At 34.7% G+C, this 24,978-nt stretch overlaps 1 long non-coding RNA gene and 1 pseudogene across 4 annotated transcripts; one reads left to right on the top strand and one right to left on the bottom strand.

Moving 5' to 3' along the window:
- Window positions 1–3,275: 3,275 nt before the first annotated feature.
- Window positions 3,276–5,688, bottom strand: LOC120215647. 4 transcript variants are annotated; one of them, XR_005524981.1, is made up of 6 exons: window positions 5,410–5,688; window positions 4,989–5,320; window positions 4,486–4,560; window positions 3,862–3,990; window positions 3,674–3,735; window positions 3,276–3,518 (listed from the first exon to the last, which is right to left on the bottom strand). It is a non-coding gene; the product is annotated as an uncharacterized LOC120215647 (long non-coding RNA). The 4 variants fall into 4 exon arrangements; XR_005524980.1 differs by having other exon boundaries at window positions 4,486–4,910; window positions 5,089–5,320; XR_005524978.1 differs by having other exon boundaries at window positions 4,989–5,118.
- Window positions 5,689–22,015: 16,327 nt separating this feature from the next.
- LOC120215671 lies at window positions 22,016–23,107 on the top strand (annotated as a pseudogene).
- The last annotated feature ends 1,871 nt before the right edge of the window (window positions 23,108–24,978 follow it).

The following is a 24,978-nucleotide window of genomic DNA, read 5'->3' as shown; positions in this document are numbered from 1 at the left end:
CATCTTATGTCATCACACCTGAAGAAATAGAGATCTGACCAAATTTAACTTACGAGGACGAACCAGTGCGAATCTTGGCTAGAAAAAACAAGGAATTACGTAAGAAGAAGATTCCTTTAGTTAAAGTGCTATGGCAAAACCATAAGGTAGAAGAATCTACTTGAGAAAGAGATGAGGACATGAGGAAACAATTTATACACCTCTTCGTATTAGGCACTTCTTTAAATTTGAGGATAAATTTTCATAAGGGGGAGAATTTTAATACCCCAAATATCAGGCCATTGACTATAATTGAAAGGATTTAAAATTTGGAGGATTAAATTTAATAAATGGTAAAGTATAAGAAATGATTTAGAAATTGTGATTAAGACCAATTAGTAAGAATGGAAGAATGAAAGGGTATTTTAGTCCTTTAGAGGGAAATAGATTTAAAATTCATTTTATTTAGGATATTTAAGAAAAAGGGAAAAGGGGGATAAACAAGTTATGTTCTTTTCTTCTTCCCCTTTGCCCGTGCTCTCCTACATAGCCAAAGATAAGGCTTCATTTAGTTAGTTTTTTTCCTTTCGTTCCTAGTTTTTTCTTGAAACTTTAAGTGATGTGTAAGCTTAAGGAAAGGTTAAAGAGGATTAAAACTAAAAAATGGATGACTTATTTGAGATTAAAGAAAATGGATTTTTGAGTGATTTGCTGAAATATGAGTTGTTATTGATTTTTACAAGTAAATTTGACTTGTCAAATAAGTAAATAAGATATTAGAAGCCTTAGATGTGATTAAAAACATGTTAGAAAAACATGATTCTTGGTTTGGAGTGTTCTTTAGAGAATTTGGGTGTTATAAGAAGTTAAATGGAGGAAAGTTAGTTGGGTTAAGTAATGGTGAGTTTAATGGTATTGTTGGAGGTAAAAGTAAGAGATTTAAACAAAATTAGGGTAAAAATCAAGCTGAAAAATGAAAAAACCGGGTAAGGGTATCGGTACTTAAAGAACAATATCGATACTATATGTTAAATTTGAAGAAATACTATAAACAATATTTATACTGATGCAATTAGTATCGATACTGATGTGGGTATCGATACTAAGAAGGTATCAATACCATGGATTCCAGAATGCTGAAATGGTATCGATACTGAAAGGGAGTATCGGTACTATAGTATAGAAGTATCGGTACCATGGTAGGGGTGCCAATACTACTGAGCCTGGTAAATTTAAGATAGTATGAATTTTAATAGAAATTGAATATAATAGTATTTTTAGTATTATTAAAAGTATAAATGTTAGAGAGTATACTAACATTGGTATGGTATGTGCACTTAATGGATGCTTGTATAGATCATAACCAAGCCCCTGAGTCAAGCAAGAAAAAGGAAAAAGATAAAGTTGTCGAATAGTCGGATATCATTATAGCATACTAGCGAGGCATATTAGGTGAGTGCATTTATTGTACTTGTAATAAAAGAAGGAAGACTCACGATGAGTCAACTTCGAATATTTTTTTAAATGTATGTTTTAAAACATTTTGGTATTTTTTTCATAATGTATATAGGAATGATATTATGAATAAGTTTTAGAGTATGAACTGCTCTATAATGAAAGTTAAATGCATAACTGTGGATTTCGGCATAAAAGGTGCCACTAATGAAAGTTAAATGCATAATGGTGCATTTTGACATAAAAGGTGCCACTAATGAAAGTTAAATGCATAACGGTGCATTTCGACATAAAATGTGCCACTAATGAAAGTTAAATGCATAACGGTGCATTTTCAGCATAAAAAGTGTCACTCATGGTATTCATTAAAGGTGAATGAGCATTTCAACACTTCGGTGCAATGCATGTACCTTATATTCTTATTTAACATGCATTGAGCAAAATAAAGGATAATTGGAAAAAATATACAAAAGATGGTATAATGGGCATACTAAGAATAGTTTCGATGACTATATGATCGAAACTTGTTTACTGACATGGTTAACTGATTTTATGAAGTATGCAATTTAGTTCGTACTTCAATAGCCATGATATGCTTATGAATGAATTTCAGTTTATTTACATTATATTACCTCACTAAGTAATTACTTAACGTGTGTTGATTTCACGAATAGGTAAAAGCAAAGACTAGCAGAGTAAAGAGTGCAACAAAGATCATCAATCCAAGGTTAACTCATTAGTAACTATATGACAATTATGTCTTCTTTTGATAACTAGAAGGCATGTATTTTTATTATTTTTATAAGGAAAGGAGGCCTCGTTAAAAAACCCCTTCATAACCGTCAAGAACCCTTGGGTTTCTCGACGACCATTGGAAGGAGGAAAAGAGTGCTTCATAATTTTATTACTGTCAAACAAATCATTACATTATAACCAGTACATAATAGACAAAGCCAGCATAATAGAAAAACCTATAGAAACCTAAAACCAAAAATTCACCCAATTCCTATCTTAGCTAAATCATCCGCTTTATAATTCATAATTCTACTAACATGTTTTACAACCAATGGACTAATTTCCTTGACTAGCAAGCTGAAAATCGTAGAAGAAGAACTCGGTCACTTGATCCAATCCACAACTTTACTACTATCACTCTCCACCATTAATCTGCCCCTCGAGCTCCAACTTGACTTAAACAAGAATAATAACCCTGCTTTAATAGCCAACAACTCGACCAGAATTGGAGGGCCTCCCCCAACACTCTTAGAGAAAGATCCCAGCACAACCCCATTTTCATCCCTCAAAATACCACCTATTCCCCCTTTACACCAAGACTTCTCCACGGCTCCATCAACATTAAACTTGAAAAAACCTTTAGGAGAAGGATTCTGAGAAAGCGAAGAATCACCATATTTAACAATAAACACACAGGAATCAACTAGAACTGGAATCCCCACAAGACAATCGAACATAATAAGGACATTGGGAAATTTCACAATATACCTCGTTAAGAAATGCAACAAAGGAGTGTTCATTTTCTTACCATCAAATATAATCTCATTCCTGAACTTCCAGACAGACCATATAATAGCTCCTAGAATAAACGCCCATATTTTCGAACAAGGGAACATCCTTTAGATGGCATGTATATGAATTTAAGAAAAATGTTCTTGAATGTATTAAAGTGGTGAATTTTGTAACATGTTAAAACGAATGTTTTATTTTATATTTTAAAATGTTTTGTTTTATTTACGAAACAAAATTTTATGAGTTACAAATATGAAAATGTTTTAAAAAGTCATGTGACACTTGTAACTTGTGTATGGAAACGTATACGGGAAATGGGTGTTACAATCTCGTATTGAACTTTCAAAGTAGACTCTACTTCAAAGTTACAAGGAAAGACTTTATGGCTTGGAAACCAAACGGAGAAATCACCATCAGCTGATAATCATCTTCTTGAAAAATTCAGCTTGTTCAGGAAAATATTCCAAGAGTTCATCCTTGGTCACCCAGACAAAGTCCTCACCCTTCCGGATATTAAACTTGTTGGTATCAGTCACCTGAGACATGAAGTAGAATCTCTGGCAAAAAGAAAAGAGCACGAGAGGGAAATAAATATCCAAGTAAGTACATCTATGTTATCTATACGTGAGTGGTACTGATCAAAAGGACTAGCAAAGACGAGCATTATATAAAACATCAGAAGAATAAAATATAACCACGTCACTTGAAATACCTTATATGGTTCAGGCATGTTCTCCGTCTGTTTTATAACCATATGGTCCATTGGAGCATTTCCTACAAAGTAAGTATGAGAAAGGTCTCCAAGTACAGATTCTAAGGTAGACTCAGCATACTGCAAATATTTCGTATTTAAATCAGATAAAAAAATAATAGAAGAGAGAAAAGGAGAACAACCATTACCTTGAGCAATGTCTCCTCAGAATCATAAACTTTCTCTGGAAAATGCCACACAGGTTTTCACTAGGAGCTCCATTGCTATTACCATATAGAAGTAGATACAGTCTTCTATCAACTGCCCTCTGCAATGACCTTCATCAATATAAAATTCAAAACTTACTTGATTAGTTTATTGTACTAAACTACTATGATGACACAAATGTATTAATTTCATTTTTCATCCACACAAGCCACAACCACCAAGAGGAATACAATAGTTTCTTGAGAACAATGTTTATCGTTCCTTCACATAACTCGTACATATATAAATAAGGTGACAGACTCTTTAACTAGAAGAGAAGTACTTTGAGATCCAATTCAGACCGTTTCTTCCAATAGATTGTTATTTCCTTCTGACATACATCTGATCTCTATCAAACAAAGTAAAACCAATTGTTAACAGTGTTCTGCTGAACGATATCAATTCCGTAATTCATTTTGTCAGCTTCCTAGAGATAACTAATTTAGATTTCAGGCCATTTATTCCTAAAGATTATTAATTCTAGCAACATATATCAGATCTCTTTCAAAAAAATATAATCCCTTGGTAATGAAGTTCCAACTGTGAATATGAAATCCGCCACTTACTTTCTGTCGTTTGTTTTATCAGCTTCAGTGATCCTTGGAGCTGGAACATAGTCAATTTGGTAGTAACCTTTTCCCCTGGTTATACAACAATTTCACTTCATTAGCTAAAAATTAAAACAAATTTGCAGTTGTATGCGTGTATGCATGGAGAGAGCAAATCGCATAACATATATAATATAACCCAATGAAAAAAATACTTTCCGATTGCTTTTATATTCCATGAAAACTCTCATAGTAGAGCCAAAATTGGGCATCTTGAATCAACCTTGAGGCTGTTGTATTTCATTTGAAAAAAGAAAATAGGCCTAGCTTAATCCACATTGTCTTCCCTGAACCACCTTTTCAGAGGACTCAACTTGAAATCTCATGTGACACACAGTTCATTTCGTTAAATTGGTTGCTTCCCTGTTTTTTAGTTACTTATTCTGATTTGGATGTAAGGAAAAGTTTATGCAGATGAATCTTATCCGGTAACGAGATACGTATGGATCACAAAGGAGTACCTAGCATACAAGGAAGCACCCCTACAATAATCTGTAATACAAAGGAATCAAATTTCAAACTTGCTTAGTTTTAGACATGTCCAAAAATTCATCAGGATACTTGCGTCGATATTGCTGCCTCCATCGAAAGCTACACAAAACAAAAGCAATTACAAACATAAATTCCAAGCATTCCATCTCGTTCATTAAAACAGTAATTCGTAGCGGAAACTTGAACAAAAAAGAATAATAATTTTGCGTTATCAGCATCAATCAAATGAAAAGTTTAGATTTTCTTCCCTTTTAAATTATTACAAGTGTCCTTTCTGCATCACCGAGCTAATCATTTTGCTCTGAAGCAAATGGAAATATAAGATATCCTAGAAGGAACATTCCCAGATTTTCTCCGCGGTTAAACAAGGAGAGGAAAATTAAAACTTACGAGAACTCCTGAAACGCATAAACCACGGGATCCAAATTGGGAATGGCGACGGGTAATCTCTCGAATAGTACGGAGGAAACAATTTTCTCGGAGATCGTCGAAACCCCCCCGGCCACCCCCATGAGTGGTCGAACCAGCGACGTTAAGGATCCGCGCATTCTCTGCTTACAAAGAGAAAAGCCCTGCTTAATCCCTAAAACTGAAATTGCAGTCATGTATCGGTGAGGAGCAAGTAGACTGTACCTTTCTCTTCTCTGCTTTTCTTTTGGGCCAAACAGAATTGAGTTGAGGATTTTCTTTTCTTCTTTAGGAACTGAAAAGCAAACTGTATGGCCCAGTGTAGCGAGCCACTGGACCCTTGTTGACCGGTCCAATTGATAAGCATCCAACGTACTGAACCTTATTATCCAAATACTATTGGACCATCATTAAGGGGTCCATTTCACACCGAACCGAGGGCAACCGGCATCCCAATGGATGGACTCTCTCTCTAAGAGCCCGATTATATTTTTTTTATAAATATGTGATGATTATAAGATAAAATCTATTTAAAGACTCTCAATCATTTGACAATAAATGTTTATACTCTTATATATGTAGTGCTCGAACATAAATATAGAGAGATAACAACAATCTCTTAATCACTGTCTTTTTAAGTTCGAAAGTTCATTCGAAATTTAATAAGAATCTAGATAAAAATAGCAAATCTTAAAAAATAAGTTTAGATAAAAAATTTAAATTTATTTAAACAAAAATACATTGAGTTTGAGTCCAATATTCAAAGTTTGAACTCGTATGATCGGATTAGTTTTATGTGTTTATAGTATATATTATTTTATTTTAATATATTATATAATTTGTATTAGTAAAATTAAGGCTTAATGTTAGCTCTTATGAACAATTGAAATTCGTCAAGAAGAATAAGTTGGCCTTTAAAAAATATGATAGAAGCAATCGAAAAATAAAACTTTTGCACAACGATTTAGAGTGATTCAATTTTATCAATCAAATTGTAAATTTTAACGACTTCTCAAATCCACTAATTTGCTTACCTTTAAGACAGTGTGTAACCTTACAAATACTTCAAGGTTTATACCCAAAACCTTGAATTATACACTCTTTCAAAGAGTAATTACAAATAAAGCAAACAAAAGAAAACCTCACAAAGGCAAATGTATTTACAAACAATAAGCTCTCACCCAGATCAAACTTGAGCAAATTAAACAATAAAGCACTCAAAAGTATTACAATGAAAATATTGAAAAATTAAGTAAAAAGAATTCTTTGATGTTGGTAGGTTGGTTCAGTATGATTCTTGTTGACCTTCAATATGTACCTTCTCCATCAATTCTAGTTGTTTGAAGCCATTTGAGGATTATTATAGCTATTACCTACAACAAAAAACAACATTTAATGTGCAAGGGATCTATCCTTTTATGAAAGAGATAGATCCCTTTTCAAAAAATTCAATTGTTGCAAGACAGAGATCGATCCGTTAGGGGAAGAGATCAACCCTTTTCATTGAGGGGTATATCCTTTTGGCAAAGGGATCAAACTTTTTCCTTGAATTATTGATCCTTTTGTGAAGGGATAGATCCAAAACTTACTGGAATCGAAGGGATTGATCCTTTTCTAAAGGGATCGATCTTTTGGTCAAAGGGATCGATTCTTTTGCTAAAGGAATGATCTTTTGAGCCAAAAATTCTTACAAACTCGACTTTAAATCCCAAAAATGTGGTCAAAGGGATCGATTCTTTTACTAAAGAAATGGTCCTTTGAGCTATAAATTCTTACAAACTCGACTTTAAATCCCGAAAAATGATTGAGTATGTTTTTGGAAAAGTTCGACTAAGTTGGAAAACATTTAAAACAAATTTTCAAGTTAATTTGTACTTTGAATTATTTTTTATAAATATTGAAAAATTCAATTAAATCTAAAATAAATTTTACAATTTATTGTTATATCAAAACATTAATTCAATAATCTCCTTCTTTTTGATATAACAAAACCCATTGAAAATTATTTAAAAAAATGCTCCCCTTTGAAAATAATAAAAAGATTTGTGAATTTGTGAAAAAAAAATTAAGCTCCAATTTAGTTTTGAAAAATCATTTTGCATTTTATATTACTTCTCCCCTTTTTATTATATCAAAATTAATTCACAATGTTAGTACAATATAACAAAGGAGATAAAGTAAATGAAACTAGAATTAAGAATACGCATATTAATGTATCTAAAGCACAAATATCCAAAATATCAAATGCATATAAGTTCAAATATCCAACATGAAAACCATCCAAATATCCAACATGAAAACCATCCAAATATCAAATAATATCCAAATAAACATAAGTTCATAATACCAAACATCTAAAGTCAAAGGTCCAAATGTAGCAAAGTCTAAAAATGTGATAATAAAAATGCATGCATGAACTAAGACAATGATGAAGGAGGGAAACATAATCCATCGAGTTGACGCTAAATCGCTCGAACCTCCTCTATATACGAGCCTCAAAATCATCTTGGCGGTGCTCAAGTGCATCAAAACAAGATTCAACATGGGATCGAATAAATCCAAAATATTGTATCAGTGACTCGTGAAAACCTCAAAGAGAAAATCTGAGTGGTATTAGATCTACATGTGTGTATCTCTCGGGCTCATCTCCATCATGGTCGTCATGAGCATCATCCATATGCTCATCATACTCATTATCCTTATGCTATCTATGGTGACTATGAACCCAACGCATGGATCTCTCGAGCTCCTCTATGTGGTCAATCTTTACCATAGTACCACAATCAATGATCCTATTATCATAAGAGAACGTGTTGACCTCGTGTGAAGTGTCGATACCAATAAGCTTGAACAAATGACTGATATACATCTCATACATAAGGTTCAATTGAGATTTTGATTTAATGACACTCAAAATGTCATTGAATATCATGTCAGCACGGTGGAGCTTGTGATCTTGTTAAAAGCAATGTCAATGCATCCTCCAATAGCCAGTAGTGCGAACCGTCGAGAATCTCATGTCATGAGCACGGATGCAATGTGTGATGATAAGTTGAAGCAATCAGTCATGAAGGGAGAAGAGGGTGGCTCTATTATTTTCAAGGCACATATTTAGAGGAAAATGTGTCTTTTTATAGTCATCACTGGTAAGAGGAAAGTTAAAAGATTGGGCTATAAGGTCAGCGATGATGGTGACAGTATGAACCATGAGGTAAGAAGATGATTGGTGCAATCTTTAGTAACGAATGACAAACGACCATTTGAATCAAAAACTCAAAAGAAGGATTTATAAGTAGAGTAATGGAAGATAAGAAAATAAAAAATAAGTTTCATATTCTTTATTTTGCTCATAAGGAAAATCTAAAAGATGTAAAAATTGGAAATCCATTTTTTCGAGTTTTCTTAAGTGTACGGGCCAAGAAAATCAAATCAAATCATTAGTGGGCTTTGAAGTTTTTAAAACATAAGTCAAGAAAAAAAGCAACTTGAGGGTTTCTTGAGGAAACTCCTTTAGTAGCCATTGAATTTTTCTTAGGCATTTTGAAAAAAAATTATGAAAAATAAGTTTGGGTCAAAAGAGATGTTTGAAGGATGTTCAAAAGTAAATTAGGAAGATTTAAAAAAGAATTTTGGCCTTGGAAAGGGGTTATGGCTGGATGATTGTTCTGGTTAGGGACTTTTATTAAACACCTTGGGGGTATAAGATGAAAAGTTTGGTTTTTGAAACTTTTTGACAATGGGTAATGCTCCCTACAAGAAAACAATAGGATTTGCAATAAATAAGTGTTCTCTAACCACCTAATTCAACCCAATTTGTTCGAATTGAAAAATTAAAAACGTTAGAGTTTTGAAAATTCTTACCGAAATATGTTGATTCCTTCAAAATTATAAATGATTTATTGAAAGAATGTTTGAAGGATAAATTTCGCATAATAACCCCTTGAAAACCGGATTTTGATTTAAGGATTTATTGAAATTCGAAGTTTTGAGTGTTTTAGAGGTTTTTTGTTTGAATAAAGGCTTGGGATGGTTGATATGTGACTTGAATATGCTTTAAAACAACTCTTAATGATTTTGGCCTAAAGGGATTAATTCATTGCAAAAATGGATCGATCCTTTTACAAAAAAAGATCAATTCTTTTTGCAAAGGAATCAATCATTCTTTTGGAAAATGCAAGAGATTGATCCTTTACACAAAGGGATAGGTCTTTTTTTTTTTTTTTGAAAATTTGCATTTTTACTCCAATGACCAAATAGTATGAAATTTTACACAATTTCGATGCAACCTAAGTCATATTATAGATCTAGAATTAATTTTAATGAATTAGAGTATACTAAATGAGCATGAATGTCAACTTGAAACATCAAATTATGCAAATTTTTATTATTGATCAATTTAGATCACAATTATCACAACTAAAGTCCAAATTAAATCGCTCAAACATACAATGACTCTAAATATCCTAAACATGCATATTTACAATTTCGCTACTTTAAAACATCATATTCTCAAAATTAACACATACGATCAATATAAAGTATGGAGAACATGATTTTTCAATAACAATCAAATATTGCAAATTTAAGACTAAAATTATCAACATAAGCATATTAGGCCATAAATATGCAACTGGTGCAAAAATAACTCCTCCTAACTAATTGCAATTAAACATTGTATAGGAACACTCAATCATTCATATAAACATATAAAATGACATGATTAACTTAAATAGCATGAAATTAAAACTTTTTATCACTTGAATAAATGTTGATTGTTAGGTCTTCCTTTCTTAAAGTGTTCTTTCTTAGTGTGTCTAGAGCTTCCAAAGTGATTGTCATTGCTCACCATTGCTGCAACATACCTAAAAGAGACACTTACTTGATTTTTGGTATCCAAATTGCTTTGGATCCTTGAGTGTTAGTTTCAATGCCCCTAGTTCCCTTAGGAACACATACTTGTTTAATTTTATAATTTTTTTCTTTATAGGACAAGTATGTGATGTATGACCTTGATAATGGCAATGTAAACATTTTTCCATTATTGACTTTGATGAATCTTTAGAAATATTTTCTTTTTGTTTTCTTAAATTTTCAAGTTTTTTTAAATCAATATTTTCTTTTTTAAATTGTTCAATTTTAATTTTTGAAAAATCTAAATCATTTTTCAAAATTTCATTTTGATTTTCAAAATTTCATTTTGATTTTCAAAATCAAAAGTTTCTTTTAAATGAAAATCATTTTAATTTTAAACTTAGAAATTATTTTTCTTATATTTGGAATTCATGGTCTTAAATTCCAAAATGTACCATAAGCATTTTGTAACTCATAAAAAGAATATGAATTTACTTTCTCTGAGTTAGAAGATGCATTTGAATCTTCTTAGATGACCATAAGGTAAAAGTTGATTACTTCATCATCTTCATCATTGGTGATGCCATTATCACTTCAAGTAGCATCAAAATCCTTCTTCTCTAGCTTACTTGATCCATTCTTCTTTAATTGGGGACAATCATACTTCACATGCCCTGATTTTTTACAATTGTAGTATATGATGAGATCTTTTCCTTCGTTGACTCATGCTTTATCACTTTATCCTTAGATGATATGAATCCTTTGAATTCTTGAAGAATTTTGCCATCTCTTCATCTTCATGATCATCATCTTCATCGGAATTGTATTCATTGTGTGTAGAGAATCTTAAAGCAACACTAACTTGCTTTTTATTTCCTTTCTCTTATTTCTTTTCTTCTTCTAGCTCCCTCTCTTTTACTATCAACTTATGAATGAGCAAATAACCAACAAGCTCATCAAAAGTGAGAGACTTTAGGTTTTTTACTTCGATGATCGATGTCTTTTTATATTCCAATACTTTGGAAGAGAATAAATCATCTTTTAATTAGGGTTGAATCCTCCATATCCCTTAAGACCATTGACAATTACATACAATTTATTCATCATAGCTTTGATGTCTTCATTCGATTTCATCTTGAAGTTCTCATGGCTATTGATGAGTGTTCAGAATAGGTAGTATTTGCTCTTTAATTCTTCGATCTTATGGGTTTATTGCTATTGATTTGGTTGTGTTATGCTTGTTTTCGTGCAGGGTCTTGTAGACAAAGTAACCGACGTGAATCCCGAAGGGAAAATCTAATTCGATGATCTAAAGGAAATTGAGTCGAAGCAAGGCTTGAGGCTATTTTTAACATATTCAACTTTCAACGTTACACTCTTTATTTTCTTATTTTTACTTTAAATTGCCCTTTTATTTAATCTCTTTACTATTTAATCTCTTTACTTTACTATTTAATCTCATTTTACCAAAACCCCCTTATTTACTACTTCACGCCTGGTATAAACGATTTAGACAGAAATTCACAATTTTCTAAGTCCCTGTGGAATCGACCCTTACTTCTCTTTACTACGTTATTCCTTTATTTATTACTTGAGAAGAAGGAATTTATTTTGACATCAAAACAATAGTTGTCAAATTGGTGTCGTTGTCGGGGACCTTGCCAAAGTTACAATTTTTGTTTTCTTTTGATTTTTGACCAAGACTAATTCGGGCGCATTAGTGGAGTACGACCCGAAAATCCAAGCAAGAGCAAGGAGACTTCATGCACAGACGCTTCGGGAAAGAATGAGACAACAATCAAATCCAGAATCAGAATCAAATTCAGGTGAATCTGTTAATATAGAACCAATTCTGATGGTGGATCCTACTATCAGAGAGTTAGCAGCGGCACCTACTGAACAAGAGCCTTTATGCATTGATATTCCCCAAGCCGAAACTCTATACCAATTAAAAACTGGACTTATTCATCTCATCCCTACATTCTGTCGATTGCTAAATGAGAATCCACATAAACATCTCACGGAGTTTCACATGGTCTGTTCCAATATGAGACCACAATGAGTAATTGAGGATCAAATCAAACTTAGAGCTTTTCCTTTTCCCTTAGCCGATTCGGCTAAGAAGTGGTTATTTTATTTACCACCAATTTCTATTACTACATGGGCTCAAATGACTCGTCTTTTTCTTGACAGGTTTTTCCTACAGCAAAAGTAAGTGAACTATAAAGGAGAATACTCGGAATCAAGTAGCTGATGGAGAGTCTCTTTATGACTTCTAGGAGCGGTTTAAGAAGTTATGTGCTAGTTTCCCACAACATGAGTTAACTGAACAAACACTCCTTCAATACTTTTATGAAGGATTAACTCCCCTGGAAATGAAGATGATCGATGCTGCTAGCGATGGAACCTTGGTGAACGTGACTATTTCTGAGGCTAGGGATTTAATCTCCACATGGCTGCAAATTCCCAACAGTTCCACACAACTAATTAACATCCTCGAATGGTTCATGAGATAATTTAATCTTCTTTGGAAAATAAGATAGATAAATTAACTAAAGTAGTCAACTCTCTTGTTGAAGGAAAGACAAAACCAAACAAATTATGTGGAATATGTGCATTACTTGATCACCCAAGAGACGATTATCCACTGATCCAAGATGGCACATCGGCTCACGTCAATGCAATCGAGAACTTTTCAGGACCTCCCCAAAGAGCTTATAACCCCTACGATAATACTTACAACCCAGGATGGAGAGATCATCTGAATTTCAGTTATGCTCAAAACTCAAGGTCGAATCAAGGTTATCAAGTGAGACCACCTTCACCGCCACAACAGCCGTAGAAGACATCATTAGAATCAATTGTCGAGAGGTTAGCACTTTCTGAGGAAAATTTCCAGATTCATACTGAAGATCACTTCCAAGAGATGGACAAGCAGATAAGCCAACTGGCTCAAACCATAGGCCGCTTGGAATCACAAGGTAAACTTCCATCCCAAACCGAGGTAAACCCAAGGGAGAATATTAGCGCCATCACTCTTCAGAGTGGTACGGTAGTGGCGCCACCTGTTCAATCAGATGAAGCAATCCAAAAAGAGAAGAAAAATATTGATTTAGGATCCCAGAAGAAGAGTGACGAAGAACAAACAGATCCAACGCCATTTCCCATGACGTGCCACCACATTTTCCATCAAGGTTAGTAAAAAGGGATAAACAAGCATATGAAAAGGAAATACTATATGTATTTTGTAAGGTGGAAATTAATATACCTCTCATTGAGGTTATCTGAAAGGTTCCAAGATATGCCTGGTTTCTAAAGGATCTTTGTACGACAAAGAGAAAGCTTACTGGGGTTGAGAAGGTGAATTTAGAAGAACACGCCTCAGCTTTCTTCCAACGAAAGTTACCACCGAAGCTGAAAGACCAAGGTGTGTTTGTAATACCCTGTAAAATTTTTAAAGTTGGGATAAAACGAGCCATGTGTGACCTTGGCGCCTCTATTAATGTAATGTTTCTATCTGTTTACAAAATGATTTCTGACGAGCCTTTGAAGGATACAAAGATCTCAATTCAGCTTGCCGACAGATCGATGATCTATCCGGAATGACTCTTAGAGAATGCATTGGTGGAAGTAAACGACTTAATAATTCCTTTTGATTTTTATATAATTGGCATGGAGAATGATCACATAAGCACATCCTCTGATATACTGTTGGGGCGTCATTTCTTAAGTACTGTACACACGAAGATTGATGTAAGAAGTTAAATTTTAACCATGGAATTTGACGGTGAGATCGTTATGTTTGACGTGTATAAGGCAATGAGATATTCAGACAAAGTGGAAAGTGTAAATTCTATTATATAATTGATCCTTTGGCTGACGAATTTTTAAAATTTTCCTTTGATCTATGCAGGGAGCCAGAAGATCATGATGAGAGCATATATTCTGATTATGCTGAATTAAATTTAATTTCCTCTAAGTCTAAAGTTATGCCCTCTGTTTTGCATGCACCTGAAGTTGAACTGAAACCGTTACCGGATCACTTAAAGTATGCCTTCCTCGAGGCGAATAACACCTTGCCAATAATCATATCGAAAGGATTGTCTGAGGATGAAGAAAAAGATTTAATAACAGTTTTGCGAACACACAAGGAAGCTAAAGGATGGATCATCGCCGATATAAAAGGGTTAAGTCCATCTACATGTATGCAAAAAATTAAAACCAAAGAAGGCGCAAAATCGACACGAGAAGGTCAACACCGGCTAAATCCCCCAATGATGGAAGTGGTAAAAAATAGATACAAAAACTCCTTGATACATATATTATATATCCAATTTAGGATAGTAAATGGGTAAGTCTGATACATGTAGTTACTAAAAAATAGGAGTTACTGTGATCGAAAATTCTAAGGGAGAATTTGAACCAACACGAGTTCAGAATGGATGGAGAGTCTGCATCGATTACATGAAGTTGAATTCATTAACCCAAAAAGACCATTTTCCTCTTTCATTCATAGATCAAATGATAGAAAGATTAGCTGGTAAAACTCACTATTGTTGTCTTGATGGATTTTTAGGTTTCTTCCAAATTCCAGTAGCACCTGAAGATTAAAAAAAGATGACGTTTACATTTCCCTTTGGCACTTTTGCTTACCGACGGATGCCTTTCGAAATTTGCAATGCACCTACCACGTTCCAAAGGTGTATGATTAATATTTTTTCTGAATATATTGAGAAAGGTATTGAAGTCTTCATGGATGACTTTTCTGTTTACGATAATTCATTTAATGAGTGTCTATTAAACTTGACAAATGAGTTGCGTCGGTGCTTAGAATTAACCTTGTTTTCAATTATGAAAAGTTTCATTTTATGGTAATAAAGGTTTAATTCTAGGCCATATTGTTTCTTCTAAAGGAATTGCGGTAGACAAAGCAAAAACCGATATAATATGTTCACTTCATTACCCCACTACGGAGAGAGAAATTCGTTATTTCCTTGGTCATGGAGGTTTTTACCGCATATTTATTAAGGATTTTTCCAAGGTGGCGCAACCATTATGCGAGTTGTTATAGAAGGATAAAACCTTCAATTTGACCAACAATGCAAAGAATAATTTGATGTTTTAAAGAAAAAGTTGGTTGGACACCCATACTCCAGCCGCCAAATTGGGATTTTCCCTTCGAAGTCCTGTGTGATGCTTCAGATGGAAGTGTTGGAGCCGTGCTCGGACAAAGAATCGGGAAAGAACCTCACGTTATCGCCTATCATCACGTACCTTAGATTTCGCACAACAGAATTATTTAACAACCGAAAAAGAACTATTTGCTATTATTTTTGCATTAGATAAGTTTATATCATATCTTCTTGGAACTAAAGTTGTTGTTTTCTCTGATCATGCAACCTTGAAGTACTTGCTTAGCAAAAAATAGGCGAAACCACGACTAATACATTGGATCTTACTTCTCTAATAATTTGATTTGGAAATCAAGGATAAGAAAGGATGTGAAAATTTGGTAGCCAATCACTTAAGCCAGCTTCCAATCTCTACAGTTGATCCTCCCGTTCATGAGGAATTCTCGGAGGAAAGCTTGATGATGGCGCAGAAGTCAATGCATTGGTTCGCAAATATAGTTAATTACTTAGCCACGGGTAAATTACCACCTGATCTGACAAGAGCCGAAGTAAACCGTATTAAAAGAGAATTTTGTTTCTTCATTTGGGATGATATGTATCTTTGGAAGCATTGTTCAGACCAGGTAATTCGACGATGTGTTGCTGAAAGCGAGGTAAGATCAATTTTAAATTTTTGTCATTCTTATTCATGTGGTGGACATTTCATACCAAAGCGGACTGCTCAAAAAATTTTGGAATGTGGTTTCTTTTGGCCTCATATTTTCCGTGATGCTTACTTATTTTGCAAATCCTGTGATAATTGCCAACGCGCAGGTAATTTGACTCTAAGAAATGAAATGCCTCTTAATCCTATTCATATATGTGAAATATTATATGTTTGGGGACTTGACTATATGGGTCCTTTTGTTTCTTCCTTTGGCAATTGTTATATAATTCTTGCGGTTGACTATGTTTCGAAGTGGGTAGAAGCTAAGCCACTCGAAACAACGATGCCAAAACTACTGTTTAATTTCTAAAAAATTGTATTTTTTTCCAGGTTTGGCACACCGAGAGAGATAATAAGAGACCACGACACACACTTCAATTATCGGGTAATTGATGCACTCATGAAAAAACATGCAGTAAGTCACAGAATTGCCACGTCTTATCATCCGCAAATGAACGGACAAGCAGAAATATCAAACTGTGAAATAAAGGCAATTCTTAAGAAAATAGTCAAGCCAAATCGCAAGTATTAGAGCTTGAAATTGATTGATGCTTTATGGGCTTACCGAACTGCATATAAAGGACTTATCGGCATGTCGCCATATCGCCTAGTATTCTGTAAGCAATGTCATTTGCCAATTGAGATGGAACACAATACATATTGGGCTGTAAATCAATGCAATATGGAATTGGAAGCGGTTGGTGAAACACGAAAGTTACATATACAAGAACTTGAGGAGGTCCGGAGAGATGCTTACGACAATGCTGGTATATATAAAGACAAAACAAAAGAATTTCATTATCAAAAATTGCTTTTAAATCTTTTTCTATTGGACAAAAAGTTCTTCTTTTTAATTTAAAGTTAAAACTTTTTGCAGGTAAACTTCGATCAAAATTGAGTGGACTTTATACGGTAACTGAAATTTTTTCTCATGGTGCAGTCGAACTTGAAGATGATTCGGGTACTCGATTTAAAGTCAACATACACAGAATTAAATCGTATTATGTGAATAGTCAAGCTTGCTTAATTGAAGATCTCGACTTAGAAGAACTTGTAGTCTGAATCAGGTCGTCGAGCTAACGACGTTAAACAAAAGCGCTTTATGGGAGGTAACCCATTGTTTTTAATTTCGTTACATTTATTTTATTTTATTTTGATTGAGCATGTTTCATTTAATTTTTATTATTTATTTTGCAGGAACCGAATGTTTTTAACCAAACTTAAACGATGAAGATTTGCGGAATTGTCATTCGAACAGTGCCAATTTCGGGCCCCAGGAGTAATGTGAATCACGCACAACAGTGGAACAAAGCAAGAAAACCCGTGCGCATTGTTTTATTAAACGACGCACGTTAGCATTCCCCTTAGAGGAGACCGACGCACATTAGCAAAACCTAAATTGTTTTCCCCCATTTTTGTTAAAATTCTACCGCCCCCACTTCCCAATCCTTTTTTCTCTTTCTTTTCTCTTTGACCGTGGACCCCATTATCCCTATCTCTATCACTTCACCTTTTAATTTTATACTCCCTTTATTATCATCAAAACCAAATTTCATTCAAACTCAAACACCCCCCACGCACAATAGAAATAAAAAAAAGCAAACCTCTTTTCCTCTTCCTCTTCTTCCAAACAATTACTTCCTCCCCAAAAAACGCTTCCACTCCTTCAACCCGATTACTTCCTCTCCTCGCTGTTGTCGGCCTTACTGAAGCACTACGCCCTTACTAACGTGTTTTAACCCGTCCACTCCACAATGGTGCACATAAGAAACCAACCGGACAACGCCGCCGCTCTCCGCCTGCAGTCCTTGGCAGACATCGTCGCCTCAATGCACCGGTGTTTGTCGCCATACCTAGTGACTCCGGCCAACGAGTCATTCCGGAGGACTTCTATATCGATGTAGCCTACGAGACACTTACCAGCTTGGCTGGCCATACGTTCAATGCTCGCTTGACTCGAGCTCATCTTATCCATGATCCAGCCTTGCGCTACATCCATCATTTCATTGCCTACAATTATTCTAGCTGAAATGACTCATCTTCCTCCTTGAGCCGAGTTGAACTTTTCTTTTTATGGTGCATGTTAGTCGGCCAGCGGGTGAACTTGGGATTTTGGTTTGCTCGGGCCTTTGAGATCGTTATTTGATCCAATTGTCCACTTATCATTGGCTCTAACATTACTCATTTAGTCTCTCGCATCGCTAATTTTGACGTAACAAGGTTTACTTATGCTTTTTCCACAAATACTTTAGATGAGCGATGCTTGAACTCGATGGGCTTACTTGTTGGAACCTCGAGCGCGCCATACTTAAATCCACCTGGTGTCCTCACTCCACGCAACGAGCAAGTGTTTGCTCGTTGTAATGCGCCACAACCGCCACCTACAACACCTCACCCGGACTTGCAGTCACAAATGGATGAAGTCCACAGCCGTCTCCATACCATTGAGATGAACAGTACTGAGATTCTTTCCTATCTCCGTCCCAGCGCCTCTCACCGCGGCCGAGGCCGTGGCCGTGGTCAACATTAAATCTGAGGAGTACTCTATTCATTCTATTGTACTCTAATTTTATGTTTTGAGGAAAAACGCTTTAAGTGAGGGGGAGAACAGTGTAGGTTGAATTTCCATTTGCTTATCTTTATGTTTTGATGCTAGTATGTGTTGGTTGGATTTGTGAAAATTTCGTTGAATTTCTTTGTCTTGTTGAATATTTTTGGAATGCTTGTTTGAGAACACATGATTGTTTCGGTTAGGATGTTCTTGATAGTGGATAGCATGAATTGTGATCAAGTCGGTATTTTTGTGATATTCCACGATTTTGTTGGTTGAAATGTGCTTAGCTCAATGCATGAAACAATTTGGTGAGATTTGAGCCTTTACGAGCATATCATTTTCGCTCTCATTTTGTTAGATTGAGTGTGTAAAATTTGACATTGGTATTCTAGAACATGCATTTTAAATACTATCAAGATTACACATGAACATGATGCTTAAAAATGATTTGGGCACCTTTGGATTAACCGTTCCGTTTTTCCCACTAAAAATGCATACCCATGCATTTTCCCCTAGTTAACCAATTTTAAGCCTATTCTCATTTCTTTGTTTTCACCATATTCATAAACCCGATCCTTTTTATTTTATCCTTCTTTTCTACCCTTTTCAGGGTAAAATGAATAATTTAACCATTGTATGCTCCATCGAGAGAGAAAAAGAATAACAACATTTCGAAAAGAAAGAAAAAAAGTTGTTCGAAAAGAAAAGAAAAGAAAAAAGACAAAAAATGGAAAACGAAACAACAACAAAGAGAAAAAATCAAATGCATTTTGAAAAGATATTTGTTGTTTGATAGTTTGTCTTTTTATCTTGTTGTGCTTAATGTTTTGATGGAGTTGAACTTGTTATTTGTTAGTTCATTGCCTTGAATTTTTAGCCATATATTTAGCATTTTCCCCACCTTTACCTAAGCCCCGTTACAACCAATAAAAGACCCTTTGATTTATGCATCTTGTTCTTATTAGTAGTGGAGATTTGATTTACTTGTAGGCCTATGGTAATATCGTATCAGTTCTGACATTGAGTGTTTATATACCCCAAACATATTGAGTGATTTGAGTGAACCTGATAAGGTGTTAAGTTACAAGCAAATAAGATTAATGAATGAATGGATGTTACAATTGCATTTGACTTGTTCAATTGATTGATGTCTAGACTTGAATAATTATTATGGCCTCTACCTTTCTTCCTTGGATGTGAAACTTGACAAAGAAAGGTAAATGGAATTTTTTACTTATTTGATTATATCATACTTGAGGACAAGCATGAGATAAGTGAGGGGGAATTTGATGAGTGTTCAGAATCGGTAGTATTTTCTCGTTAATTATTCGATCTTATGGATTTATTCCTGTTGATTTGGTTGCGTTATGCTTGTTTTCGTGCAGGGTCTTACTTTCCAGAATTAGTGGAAAACGGACGCATTCTGCATTTTTTTTACTATTTGGTCATGGTTGGAGACATGGGCACGACTCTGGGCATGACACAGTCTGATGTGGCAGTTTCTAGAATGTCTAGTCAGCGGCTGTTTCTAGAAGATCTGGTCAGCGTAACTTCTAGAAGATGGACGAGCAGAGTTACATTAGGAGACTTGTTTAAATTTTGAATTTAGGAAAAAAATTATCATTAGGATTATTTTATTTTAATTTCTTTATTTATCTTTAGGTTTTTAGAGGCTATAAATACCCTCTTAGGGTAAGCCTAAAGACAACTCAAATTACAATCTTATTTTCTTTCTAGTTTTATAAAAGTTCTCTTCCTTAGTTTTTTTTTCAAGTTTTTTCGGTTTTTATTTTATTTTTAAGCTTTGTTTTTAAATAAGCTAAGTATGACTTTTGTCATGCTTAGCTAATTTTCTCCTAAGCCGAGAGTTAAAGCGATGACTCAATTCCAACGAGAGAATTGAAAAAGGCCCTTAATAACTTCGGAATATCTCTCTCAATCTTTGTGCTTATTTTTCAAAATCAAAATAGTTTTCAAAATCAAAGATTGACTTTGGTCAAGATGTTGTTGCGATTAAATGTGTGGGAGGAATGATCGACTTATTAAAAGCAAATTCGACTTCCTGGGAACACACTTGGCGAGATAGCCTTGCCAAAAGGGAATTGAGATCAAAATTAATGGTTATTGAAACAACAATCCGAGTCGGTCACCACGAACTTAAACGGTAATTAATCTACGACAATTGATGTTGATTAGATCAGTTTTCGAAGTCGGAATCAAAGATTGCCTTGGGTATTCGGTATACAAAATAGAGTCACAGGGATTTCCCTTGTAGACAAAGTAACCGACGTGAATCCCAAAGGAAAAATCTAATTCGATGATCTAAAGGAAATTGAGTCAAATCGAGGCTTGAGGCTATTTTTACCATATTCAACTTTCAACGTTATACTCTTTATTTTCTTATTTTTACTTTAAATTGCCCTTTTATTTATTCTCTTTACTATTTATTATCATTTTACCAAAACCCCCTTATTTACTACATCACGCCTGGTATAAACAATTCAGACATAAATTCAGAATTTTTTAAGTCCATGTGGAATCGACCCTTACTTCTCTTTACTACGTTATTCCTTTATTTATTAATTGAGAAGAATGAATTTATTTTGATATCAAAATGACAGTTGTCAGCTACGATTGAGAAGACCGATTTTTGTTTCCCTCACTTCATCGGTTCCTTCATGAGTGACTTGGAGCTTGTCTCAAATCTCCTTGGCATTTGAACAATAGGAGACTCTTCCATATTCATCCGGGTCTAGTGCATAAAAATAAATGTGCATGACCTTAGCATTGAGTTGGAACTTCTTTTGTACTTCACTCCAATCTTCCATCTCATTGGTTAGAGTAACCCTTCATGACGAAGGCCTAACCTCCTAGATCGTTTTCTTAACTAAAGAGCGTAATCATATTATTCCAATACACATAATTTTTTCCATGGAAATATGATGGCTTGTTGACCTATTGATAATCTTTAATGTATTGAGAGCCGAAGGTTAAAGTTGTCTTTTGCAGTTGATTGTGGAAGTTGGTAGAACTCTCTTAGAACATTTTCAAGGTTGTTAGACAAATAGATAGATAACCAAAATAAAATATAAATGATAGTTAGAAATACGAATAATATAGTTTACCTAAGAAATATCTTTAAGAAATTGAAAAGAAGATATAAATAGATTTTCAGAAAAATTGAGATTCATCTTTGGATTAAATCGAATAAAGATAAATATAAAACGTACTAAATTCATACATAAATTTTTGTTCCTTTCTGATAGCTGGTTTAGTCTATATCTACAGGTTACACTCTCCAAAATCCCAACTACCACCAGAGAGTAGAGACAGGAGACATTATAACACTTCATTTGTTAATCTCTTTCTTTTCTCCTGCCCTGGAAACTCGAAAATGGCATTTTTAACCAAACTTTCCAAGAATTCTTCGCTGACCAAAGCCTGCCTAAGTCGCTGCATGAGCCATATCCCAGAGAACACCGTATACGGTGGTCCAAAGCCTCAAACCCCCGACAAGAGAGTGACTCTTAACCATTTGAAGCAAAAATACAAAAAGGGTAAGCCCATCACCGTTGTCACAGCCTATGAATACCCATTGGCGGTCCACCTAGACACCGCTGGCATCGATATCTGCCTTGTTGGAGACTCTGCTTCCATGGTCGTTCACGGCCATGACACTAATCTCCCTATATCCCTCGAGGAAATGCTCGTTCATTGCCGCGCTGTTGCTCGCGGCGCCAAGCGACCGGTTCTTGTCGGTGATTTGCCTTTTGGAACCTATGAGTCGAGCACCAGTCAGGTAAGCTAGCGATCAAATTTTTTTTCGTTTTGCCCACATTGTACTACCGAGAATTGATGAAGCATCGCTCTCTGAATGAGTTTTCAACATTTTTAGAACAAAATTTTAGTCTTTTTAAGTTACGTGCAGAGATTTAAATTGTGGTAGCCTTTATCGTGATTGTGGAATAACGGGTGGTGTTGTGGTGTACAATAACAGTTTTGGACAACACCTTTACTGCTATACAACGGCCTCTATTCCGGTAGTGGACCACTATTTAAATCCATGTTATGTGTTAATGGTTGAATCACATCAAACAGTGTTGCTGGAAACAGGGGTTTTTGGACTGGGATGTTTGATGTTATTGCAGTTTGGATTATGAACAGGCTGTTAATACCGCGGTTAAGGTCTTAAAGAATGACTTCCGCAAAAGCCATTGTCGAAGCTGGAATTGCGGGCATGTCGGACTTACTCCTCAGGCAATTAGTGTACTTGGGGGATTCAGGCCACAAGGCAAAAATGTTTCAAGTGCCATCAAGGTCTCTTTCCTATATTTTCCTTTCCCTTTGAATATAAATTAATCAAGAACCAGATATCGCTATTTCTATCGGCATCATATATTTTTTCAGGCACTCCATACCACTTTACCGTTCGGATGAAATGAATATCGAGTTGAATTCGTAGCTAATCCTTCTTAACCCACTTTTATCATGGTTGAGAAATGTCTTTTATAGGAAGTTAATCACCCTCGGAGGATTGAAATTCTTGTTTGAACTTAGTAGAAAAGCACAAGTCAGCATGCATGAAAACCTGTTGATATTTTAAGCCATAAAGGCTTCATCAATATATTGGCAAATTGATATGGCCTCAAAGCACTCGGCGAAATGCAGTTCATTAGCTTAAGCCATTAGAATTACTATGTCGAACTATATCAACTACAAATCCAATGATAATAAACAGAAACGGCCCATGAATACCGAAAAATCAAGTATATGAATATGATATAATTATATTGTTTGATAAATATAAAATTAATGTATAATATTTTTTTTAAAAAATAAAGACAAATTGTTGAATGTATTCTTCATTAAGGTCATTTTCAGTTTTTTCCATTATAAATTAAATAACTAAAAATATTATTTTTCAGTTTAATTGAAAATTTCCAATAGTTTATCAAAGCTCTTAATGTTTTGACTTGAAAAATCTAAATCGAAAACAGGGTATTTGAACATTTATTGTCAAATGATTGAGAACCTTTAAAATAGATACTACTATAATCATATGTCAAGAACTAAAGAACAAACTGTGATGAAGAGAAAATAGGGGAACGAGAGGCAGTAATCTCTTCATATTTTTATTCATAAGACTGTAATATCTCCAAGAGGAGACCAGTCAATTTATACATAACCAATAGCTGAGACTAGTTATGAAACGGTCTAACAACCTAACTGTTCAAGACTATCACCAACTCATATCCTCTGTGGTGTAGCACAAGCAACCTATTCTACACTCACTCTATAACACCCTAATATTCCCCTGACAAACTAAATTTTCTTTGAAAAACAAACCACACAACCAATAAAAAAAAAACAACCATGCACAAGCCAAATAAACTGAAACCTGCAGAAACCCGAGCAAGAAAGCCAAGCAGCAAACATATAACAAAACATGAAAACAGAAAAACATGAACGAAAAACACAAGCAGAACAACAGAAAACAAAGTGATAATCAACAAACAGAGAAAAAAACAGACATCACACAAACCAACACTCATAGCCATGAGCGACTTCAAACTCCTGAGAACACACCAACACCTTCTTGAGCAACAACAACATCATTAACCCCCTTCTCTGCACGATACAACTAAAGTCGATGCCAATGAAAAGACGAAGCCGACAGTGGCTTGGTGAAAACATCTGCCACTTTTTTATACGCAGGTATTTCATTCACGCATAACTTCCCAGCAGCAACCTGTTCAGGAAACAAAAACCAAATTGAGTTCAACATGTTTAAACTTCGAATGTAACACTAGATTTACCGACACCGCAATAGCGCTTGTATTATTACACCATAAGACAGACACCCCTTCAGACGACACACACAACTCCTGCAACAACGACTGAAGGCAAATGATTTCAGATGCAGCACAAGTAACACTACGATATTTGTCTTCATCATTTGAACGAGCAACAACTTGTTGCTTGCTAGCACACCATGAGACAGTATTCCCACAAAAGAAAATACAATAACCTGTCATTGAATGCCTATCTTCAGAATCATTTCCCCAGTTAACATCAACAAACCTTGTGATAGTCAAGCAACGATGAGGACAGAAACGTAAGCCAAAACCAACAATGCCTTGTAAATAATGAAGAATGCGTTTGACAACCACCAAATGGGTAACACAAGGTGTCTGCATGAACCGACACACCTTGTTGACAGCAAATGCTATATCAGGTCTAGTAATCACAATATACTGGAGTGCCCCAACAATACTTCGAAACTCAGTAACATTCTCAATCGGATTTGC

The sequence above is a fragment of the Hibiscus syriacus genome, unplaced genomic scaffold, assembly GCF_006381635.1.
Source record: "Hibiscus syriacus cultivar Baekdansim isolate YM2019G1 unplaced genomic scaffold, ASM638163v2 tig00110151_pilon, whole genome shotgun sequence".
Lineage (NCBI taxonomy): Eukaryota > Viridiplantae > Streptophyta > Magnoliopsida > Malvales > Malvaceae > Hibiscus > Hibiscus syriacus.
The sequence above is the reverse complement of the archived record's forward strand: the minus strand, read 5'-3'. Positions and strand labels throughout refer to the sequence as shown.